This window comes from Podarcis tiliguerta (assembly GCF_965153285.1).
Source record: "Podarcis tiliguerta genome assembly, chromosome: 16".
In the NCBI taxonomy this organism is placed as follows: domain Eukaryota; kingdom Metazoa; phylum Chordata; class Lepidosauria; order Squamata; family Lacertidae; genus Podarcis; species Podarcis tiliguerta.
This window is the reverse complement of record NC_139549.1, coordinates 6,776,964-6,787,654: the sequence shown is the minus strand read 5'-3', so window position 1 is coordinate 6,787,654 and position 10,691 is coordinate 6,776,964.

The following is a 10,691-nucleotide window of genomic DNA, read 5'->3' as shown; positions in this document are numbered from 1 at the left end:
GATACCTTCTGGTATTGCTTTGAAACCGAGAAGTTTGCATTAAATCTGTATGGGGTGTGACCAGAATGCTACATTACACAGGGCTTGGATGATCAAGTAATAATTTCAAATGAGAAGGGAAAATAATTACAGCAGTTTGAGAAGTTACACGTAGCATCTTCTGGTTGCCTGGATAATTAAGAGTTGTAGAACAAAGAGGCTGCTTCACAGCCCCCTAAGGGTGCATTAGGAACGTATATAAGAGTGTCAACTATGATTTTCACAAAAAAAACTCTTCCTCTCAACCTCATCTACTCCTTGAAGTCGGTAAGTGCAATTTGACTTGATTTATTGACAAAAGATTTTAAAATGTTGCTTTGCTGTCTGAACACCTTGGGTGGGGAGTGGATTATGAAGACAATGTCCCTGAGATGTAGGATTGAATTGTACTGAAAATGGGTTGGCTTGCTCAAAAGTCCTCCTTCAGGTCTCGCCCACAGAGTAATCTTCATGTTACGTTGCAACAAACTCAACTATCAACCCATGGCTGTGTGGAAACCTTACCAGAGAAACTTTTGCTTGTCTCATCAATATTCTCATTCTGAAAATAAAATAAAATCCTTAGTGTTTCATTTGAGGGTGGAAAAGAGGAGAGGGCTCCTGAACCTTTTTGTGTTGAAGAGGGAGTTTCATTGAGAAGCTACACTTTATTCTAGTCCACCATTAAAGGTAAAGAAGCCCTGTCTTCTAGCCACCCTAGGAGGAAACTTCCTAATTGCCTAGAATTTTGCTTTAGGGGGAAATGGAGTGTGAATTCTTAGATGACTGTAGAAAATGAAAATGAAGAAATAAATGAGTCCTCCAATTTCACACCATGATCTGAAGCCAAAAGGAGGGAAACCCATAGATCCCCATGGTGTGATCTGAACTGAAAAGATTACTAGTGATCTTCATACTGGCTTCCTGTGTATTTTTTTATAGCGTTTTATTTATTTGAAAGCATTTCTAAGCAATGCAATGTTTCAAAAAAATTCTAAGTGGCATACAGCATGTCAAGTAAAACAAAAATGCATTATGAAGAAGAAAGTATCACAGTATTTAAAAGAAAATGAAGCAGACTTGGGGGATTCAAACAGATAACAGTCTAATTTTATGGGACAGAGTCATTGGTACCCAAAGTTTGCTGTTTGTAGCCAATGGCCATTGCAATATAAACATAAAACACATATGTGTAAAACACAGGAAAAAAAGAAAAGCATAGGTCCATTAAGAGAGGGATAAACCCTGAGAATGCAAGTAAAGAGGACTTACAGAAATGTTCCTTTACTGACTTACTGGGAAATCTAGTATGGATCAGAGGGAAGAATATTCCAAAGTACAGGGCCAGTGGTTGAAAATATCAATTTTGGGGTAACTGCCCTTTGATATTGTGCAGGATGAAGTGCCCCCAGTTGAATTTCCACAGGTGATCTAAATTGTCCTATAGGTCTGTACAGGGGCAGGAGATCTTGCAGATAATTAGGATGCACAACACAATCCCATTCCCATATACGGAGAAGTGGGTCCAATTCAAGTCGATGGGACTTACTCCATGACAAGTGTGTCTTGAAGCTATAAGGAAGTCCTACTGAACTCAATAGGAATAACCTGCCAAGGAGCCTTGTCAAACTCAGTGGGACTAATACCTGAGTAGACATGTACAGGGTTACACAATGCATTTAAGAAAGATTGTACTTCACATGTCTGGAACCATAACCAGAAATTTTACAGTGTGAGGGGAGCTCCTGAGGAAATCATTGCAAAGTAGCTTGAACATAAACTGTAGAAGCTTGACGTGTTTAAGATGCTTTAATTGCATTTCTACAATTGCAATTATAATGAGTAAAAGTGGAGACTCCTGCTTGTCTGCTTCACCATATATTCATGTGGTGTTTTTTTTAAGGACCAGAATGACAGGGTCTTCAGGTAAGCACAGCAGTAGAGCTGTAGTTTGCTGTGGATTTGGGGAGTTGTCAGGCGACCTCTATATTCCCCTCATGAAGCTACAATATCCAAAATTCCCTGGGAAGAGGGATTGTTTGCTAAAAGACTCTAGGAGTGGTTAACTCTCTGAGAGCAGTAGGAGCCACCAAACAACCTTCAGCACCCTTATCAAACTAAAACTCCCAAAATCCTTTTGGGGGAAGCCACAATTGTTTTTAAAGCATCGTTATTGTGCTTTGAATGCATTGTGTGAGTGTGACCTACGTTAGATGCAACCCAGACCTATGTTAGATACAACTGACTTTATTATTTGATTGTATGTATCTATTGACGTAACCTGCCGTGAGATCAATGGACAAGGGCGGAATATAAAATATATTCAAAAATGAGTTAAGCATCACCCAAATTAATTCTGTTGACTTTCTCCCTTCTATTACAGACCCACATCCCCATTTAGAAAGATGATGCTCTATAGGCAATCAAGCTGCTACCAGCCTTGTTATCAACCATGCTACCAACCTTGTGGCTATGGCGGTGGCACTGGCTATTCCAGTGGCACAAGCTGTGACTATGGTTACAGTTCTGGCTGCGGTGGCTATGGTTCCGGTGGCTATGGCTATGGCCCAGCTTGCATGCCACCATGCAGTTACGGTTACCGGTACAGTCGCAGAGGGGGCTGCTATGACCCCAGTGCCTACAGGTTGGGGTACGGAGCTCGGCTCAACTCTCCTTCAAGAAGATATGGCGGAAGCTATCGAGGAAGCTGTGGTGGAAGCTATGGAGGAGGTTATGGAGGATGCTATGGAGGAGGCTATGGAGGAGGCTATGGAGGAGGCTATGGAGGAGGCTATGGAGGAGGCTATGGCGGAAGTTGCGGATGGCCCTGCTAATCCCAGCAAAAGCACCCATGGGATCAAAGGCGGAGCAGCAAATCCAGGGCTAAACATGGTTTCAGAAAGGCTGAGGACCAGCAAACCCCTTCCATTGGTTTCATGAGTGGTTTGGGAACTCAACACTTCTGAAACACTGAGCCAGGACTCTCTTCCCCCCATGCTGAGGGAACAAAACCTGACAGCCATCATTTTCACCCAGTGACAATTGCATCTTTTTCAAGACTCGACGTGAAACTGACCCCTTTGCCTTTTTGACTTGTGACTCTACCTGGAGGGGTGGGCAGAAGCTGGTTGAAGGAAAAGGAAAGATGGGGCTGAAAGTTTGCCCGTGTGGAATGATGAAGACTTCTCTCACTGTCACACTTTCCTGTGCCATTCAATAAAACTCAAACTTAACAGCAAATTAGTAAAAACGCTTTTTACTGTTTGTGTATATTTGATGTATGGTTCCTCAGTTTGACACAGGACAGGGATTGTGGAAGTGCTTTTTTTTTAGTGGGGAGGGCTCAAAATGATCATCATATGGTGACTGTTGCTTATTTTCCAGAAACACATTTGTCTATGCCATAAAGACATGGGATTGGTTACTTATCAGGACAGCCAGGAATGCATCTGTTCAGGGTTCAAACCCAAAGATAGGTGGATGCCCTCTTCCATGAAACTCTCATTTTTTATTTATTTATAAGGGATTGTCCCCCAACTAAGTCCTACCCAGAGTAGACCCACTGAAGTTAATAGGCATGACTAATTTAGGTTCATTAATTCCAATGAGTAGACATTCTACCAGAGTAGAACTTAGTTGGATGCAACCCAAGATTTCTTACCTGACCTCCCCCACAATGTCCCCAGGAAGATAGAAAGCTGCCTTGTTCCATCAACACTGACTGGCAACAGCTCTCCGGGGTTTGTGGCAGGGAATATATCCCAACCCTTCTTGGAGACACCAGAGATTATACCTGGGGCCTTCTCTTTGCAAAGCAGATGCTCTGTTTCTAAGCTATGGACATTCTCCAGGGTGAGTTCCAATAATATAATTGACAATTATAAAAACAAATTTAAACAATTATATAAGACACGTGAATGGAACAAAACAGCAACCGTATGCTAGTAAAAGGTAAAGGTAAAGGGACCCCTGACCATTAGGTCCAGTCGTGACCGACTCTGGGGTTGCAGCACTCATCTCGCTTTATTGGCCGAGGGAGCCAGCGTACAGCTTCCAGGTCATGTGGCCAGCATGACTAAGCCGCTTCTGGTGAACCAGAGCAGCACACGGAAACGCCGCTTACCTTCCCGCTGGAGCAGTACCTATTTATCTACTTGCACTTTGATGTGCTTTCAAACTCCTAGGTTGGCAGGAGCAGGGACTGAGTAACAGAAGCTCACCCCGTCGGGGGGATTCGAACTGCCGACCTTCTGATTGGCAAGTCCTAGGCTCTATGGTTTAACCCACAGCGCCACCCGCGTCCCTAACCATATGCTAGATGTGGTCAAATGCCCATCTAGTCTACCATCCTAGTTCCCAAAGTGGTCAATGAGATGCACACAAGCCTATTAACACAAAAAACCTCTCACCCCTTCTTCACCATATATATATATATATATATATATATATATATATATATATATATATATCCTTCTTGGCTAACCATAGTCATTTGATAGCTTCATCCTCCTTCGTGTTGTTTATCCAAAAATCTGAAGGGGTGGGCTTCCACTCTAAAACTGATATACAATTTGCTGGGAAGGAGAAGGAGTTGCTGTTGTCCTCGGGATCTTCTTCCAGTCTTCTCACTGGGGCTTCAGGTTGGCCAGTGTGTGAACAGGATGCTGGAATGGATGGGCCATTGGTCGGATCCAGTAGGGTTCTTCTTATGTTCTTAAGGCAGCCTTCATCAAACTGGTGCTCTCCAGATATTTTGCTTTGTGAGGCTAGATGTTGGTTCCTTTAGGTCTAAATTTGTATAAATTTATACATAGCATGGATAAAGGCCCGCAAACAATTTTTTTAAAAAAAAAATATTCAGTTTTCTTTTTCATTCATTACATACATCTCATATCCATAACATTTACTAGGCATTCCTTCCTCCCTCCCCTCCTAGGCTTCCCCCAACTTCCGCTTCTGTTTTGTTTCTCGTTTCACCCACCTTGCTACCTCCTAAAAGAAAAAATGCTAATAACATATTTATAGACTAACATCTAACCTAAAAACATAAAGATGAAAATAAGTACACCATATTATTTCTATATCTTCTACACATTTTCTAATGCTAATGATGTGAATGCTTATTTAAATCCTGCCATCAAGTCTATAGACTTTTTTTGTTTCTGCAAATATAATATAAATGGTTCCCATTCTTTTTCAAAGTCACTGTTGTCTTTTTCTCATAGTCTGTCTGTCATTTTTGACAGTTCTGCATAGTTCATCAACTTCCCTTTCCATTGTTCTTTAGTTGATGTTTCTCCAGTCTTCCAATTTTGTGCAATCAACATTCCTGCAGCTGTAGTGGCATACATAAATAAGAGTCCTCTTTTCCCACACAAAAGAATTTTTATTCCTCCCTGAATTCCTGTCACTGGGTATCAGAAGTAGGAGGACTCAGTGCTCAGGTTCTGCTTTCGGAATGACCATCAGACTTCTGGTTGCCCATTGTGAAGCCTCTGGCCTGACCTAGCAGCAGGGCTGTTCTTACCTAGATGACATTTGAGGTGGCCTCCAACTCATCATGATTCTATGATCAAGCAATTTAGTTAGATTTGTGGAACCCGCTCATCAATATTGCCATCTCAGTGGGGTGTTAAATGCTCTGTAACTGAGAGGAAAGCCACAAAAGGAAAAGTTGAGGGCATGGTGGAAAACAAGATTTTGTTTTTGTTTTAATTTTGTTTTAATTTTAGAGGAAGGAACAAGTCTGTTATTACATGTGTGTACGTGCCGCATGCATGCACACACACACACACACTCACACACATTGTGGCTAATGTCTACCCATTGGAAGTCTGCCCCTTCTAATAATGCCTCCTCTTGTATTTATAATATCTGTTTGTGCTGTAAAAGCCAAAGGCAAAAGCTATCCATCTTCATCTTGAAAGGCAACAACTAATTTGTTTAGTATGCTCCCGGATCTGCCCCAGCACGTTGGGTTGTTCCTACAGCCCCTGGGGCAAAGACGCTCATGTTTACTTCAAAGTTCAGCATTATTCATTTGAATGCATATTTTACAGAAGCACAAGAACACAGGGTAGAGGCAATTATTCTACTCTTGTTCTCTCTCTTTTTCCATTTGCCCATTATATCCTCAGTGTCCTTGACTTCATCTGCCCATTATTGTCCTTATTGCCATCTAGCTCATTGGCTCATTGTGGCCTTTATTCCCTTCTCACTTTGGTTTCATAATATTTAAGAGTGTCTGCCAAGCTAGTGCTAAACATATTGCTCTGCTTTCCCTTGGTCTACATAGTGAAGCCTGAATGTAGGGTCTTCTGCCAACAAGCACATGCCTGACTTTGGAGAAAAGGAAGGAGGTCTCTAGGACCCTGTCAGAGCCCTCACTCCTCCTTCTCCAAACCAGGCACCCTTCTTGGCTGCATGCCTCCTGAGACCACACCACTTCCACTGTCCTAAATCTGCCTCTGTCAGGACCTCCAAACACACTGCCTAGGCTCCCCACCCCCACGAAGGAGGTCACCAGTGCTGCTAATACAACTTCATCCCCGGAGGTGTGTTCCATTGTCTCAAGACAGATGGATGCCAACAATAAAATAAAATAAAATAAAATAAAATAGTGGGAAAGGCAACAATAGCTTTAGGTTAGAAAGATGGAGAAAAATGGAGAGTAGAGGCATGGAGTAGTTATTTGTTTGAACTTATTCAGTTGGACATTGTTGCAGTTATGTCACAGGAAACAACGTGGAAGGTCAAGTCCACCACGATATGGAACAGATGGAACCTCTATCTTCAATGGATAAAAACTACTGAAAGAAAAGAAATTCGATGTAAACTAAAGACGCTATGCCCATGGATGAGGATAATAGTTTAAACCTTTCCAATGGATATTGGTGGGGGAAGGGAGGGAAAGGAAAGAATTGTACAGGAAATTTAAAATTGGAAGGAGATAATATAATGTATGTAAAAATCCCGAACTTGAATAAAACTTCAAAAAAATAAAATAAAATATGTCAGAGGTAAAATATGCCTGAGGTAGCATCATGGGGTCATTTGTGGGGGAAGACTGCCTTTGGGGAGGGCAAGGCAGCCAGAACTTCACTGAGGGAGGAAGGCAAGTCCACCAAGCTCCAACTGAAGAACTTTATGGCTGGAGCTGCCCTGTCCTTTTGGCCTGGGCACTGTCACCAGATGTGACCTGTGAGGAAGAGTGCCTTAGGGCAAGGCAGCCAAAGCCACTGCCAGCAGAGACTTGAGTGTAAAAACTGTAAATTTAAGCATGCATTCAATGGATTGCTTTTCACTCCTGACTCCTCTTCTTAAGTTACCGTAGATTGCAATTTTTGCAAGGCACTTTGTAAGGCCTTTTTGGAGTAAAGGGGAATGAATGCCCTAAACAAATAAATCAATGGTTCAACGTGTCCAATGGGATTAAGCCCAAGTTTGAGCAAATGTGGGGCAGTGAGGGAGGACTTAATTTACTTATTTAGTCCATAAAATTTATACAAACAAACAAACAAAACCCTCAAAGCGGTTGACCTCAAAGAGTGAGCGTGGAAGATAAGGGAAGGGAGGTTAACAGCAATGGAATGATATAACAGGTGCTGAAATTTGCTTTAGAGGAAATCTGGTGAGAACACTGGCACCTCCTTCCCTTCTCTCTTCACTGGTCTTATGAAAACAAAGGTTTAGCCTCCCCTAACATTCTGCAGATGTTTTGCCCAAAGGAGGAACACCCAAACTAGCTTTTCAAATCTCCCTCAAGGTGACATTTCAGTGCCAAATGTAATCCCAGTTCTTGTCTGGTAGGTATAATAGCGTCTTTCTTGTTTTTAAGTGTATAACCCCTATATAAATAGGTATGGGCAAAATGTGTCAGTTCCAGTTTTGCTCCATTGTTCACCACACTCCCCTAACCTTAATTACAGTTTGCCCCAGATTCAACATAAATTTGCATTTTAAAAAAATCCACATGGAAGTCATGCGCGTTGGGGTCTGCATGCCAATACTGGCTGGGTTCATAATAAAAAGTGGGTGGAGCAATATATATATGATTTTTCTTTCTTTCATAAACAGGCTTGTTTGTTCATACACCTCTCTCGCTAGCCTTCATACAGGCAAGCAAGACAGTGTTCAAGGACAATTCCAGCCAGGCAAAAGCAATAAAGCAGCCTTTCTCAACCTGTGGGTCCACAGATGTTGTTGAACTACAACTCCCATCACCCCTAGCTAGCAAGACCAGAGCTGAGGGATGATGGGAGTTGTAGTCCAACAACATCTGCGGACCCACAGGTTGAGAACTGCTGCACTAAAGAAGGTGTGAAGCAGAGTCAATAGAGAGTGCCACCTGGGGAGAGTTTTGAGAGCAAGATTGAGAGGCTTAGAGGGCCACATTCACAACCGTGAGGCAATTGTGAATGTGGTGACCACCAACTTGGGTAGGTTTAAAAGAGTTTTAAAAGAGTATTAGACAAATTCATAAATGATGAGACTATCAGTGGCTACAACCACCATGATTATGTTCACCCATGATGTTGCTGGGATGTCAGGGTTCATGCTGAAAAGGGCTGCACTAAGGAAGAATGGTGGGAGCCACCCTCTCCCTCTCCCCCTCCTCCTGATCCTGAATCTTCTCAGGAACAGGAGAACAGTATAGATTTGGAACACTGGTTTGCAGAGGGACATATTTCAGAAGGCAGAAGCTGGGAAATACTGGCTGGGGAACAGCTAGGTGAAGAAGCACTAGAAGAAAGAGAGTTAACAGATTCACAGTCTCTAGACAGCATTCCTCCGCTCAGCCCAAGGTCAAGAAGAGCTCAGAAAGTGTCAGAACAGAAAACACAGGCTCCAAGCTCAGATTACAAGTAGGAGTGACGTATATTCTTCCTCTCTGAGGAGCACAGGATCAGCTTGCCCCATTGCTGGATCCAGTTCCACGCTCTCACCTTGAATACTCTCCCCACACTCACAATCATCTTCAAGAGGAGAAAACCGGTTTTTTGTTGGAATCAACAGAGACTCAGCTGAGACTTGACCCGGCGCCATCTTCCCCGGAACTATTGAGTGACGTATATTAATAGGGACAGAGGGGGGAGGAGTGAAATGAATTGGGAGCACCACCATTCTGGTTAGATAAGGGGTCGGTAACCTAAGGCTCATGCACCACAAGCGGCCCATGGGGGTTGTTTAAGTGGCCCATGGACCCCTGCCACCCACTCAAAGACCCCCGCTGCCCGCTTAGTCAACTCCCGTGCTAAACCGGTGCAGAGCAGAGCAGGGGCCGCTTTCCATGACGCTTGCCGGCTTCCCATTGCTGCAGGAAGCTCCTGCAGCCAATGGGAAGATGCACATGCCTCCTCCGAGCCAGAAGGAGTGCCAGAAATAGCATTTGCGCATGCGTGAGCGTGTGTGCATGGACTCCAGCCCAGTGCGGCATCTGCGGGACCGTGAACCAGCCCAAGCCACAAAAACTTTGCTGGCCCCTGTGTTAGATGCTTTCTTTTGTCCTTCGCAGTGTTTATTAAAGAAACTAACTGGTAAGAATTCCCTTTAATTTGATCTGCTCATTTACAGCCACGGAGGATGAAGCCGATTCTCCAAAGACTGACAGTGTGCCTCTGAATGTCACTTTCTGGGAATCACAAGTAGGCTGTTGCACTCAAATCCCGCTTTCAGACTTTCCAGAGGGATCTGATTGGTCACTGTAAGAACAGGATGCTGGAGGTTGTGAAGCAAGGCTGGATAGGGGTGTGACCAGGGCATAGGGAAGGTATGTGGTCTGGTCCAAAGGGTTGGATGAAAAGGGAACATTCAGCTAGGGTTTCTGAGGTCCCCCACCCTGGTGATAAAAGATGAACACAGGAAAATGCTTCACTGCATGCTTTAATGATAATAAGAAAGTGAGGAAAGAACTATTCATTACAAAGCAGAAGACATAATATCAAGGATACTTAAGAACATGATGTGTCATGATGGATGAGACCAAAAATATTATGAGCTTATCCAATCCATCACCCTGTTTCCTACAGGCTCACCATGTTCCCCAGAGAAATACACAAGGGCTGTGTGGAAAAGGAGAATACACTCCCTTGTGGTTAGTCTCCAGGAACATCTATTAATCAGAGATATGATGGGTTGCACACAACTAATTCCTACTCATAGTAAGTGGGTTGATTTTGATGTTCATGCTCATTTATTTCAATGGGTCCACTCTTAGGTAGGAGTAAACTGAATACAGCCCATAATCTCTGAACATAGAGGTGCAATTCTTAGCTATTCTGTTGAACAGCTGTAGCTAGATCCATGGATCAATCTAGATGTGCCCAAAATGCCATCTAATCTTGAATGGCCATCTCCTGACCTCTGGAATCCTTCCTTCCTTCTCACTCACGTACTGACCTACCTAACATGCACAACCACCTTACCTAACTAACATGCAAAGGTCCCTCTTGTGCCCTGGGAATCATTTTCTTTCCAACAGTAGCCACTTGTCTGGATCATGTTGAGGGCTTCTTCTGACACTCCACCCTTTGTTCCATGATGAATAATCTCAACAAGCAAAAAGGGCAGGATTTCTTTCCCTCTTAGCAATACATATCTTCCTCATACCACCATTCACTGGCCTAAACCACATTCTAGCTACGCGGTTTAGGCCAGATGGCATAAATGCAAAT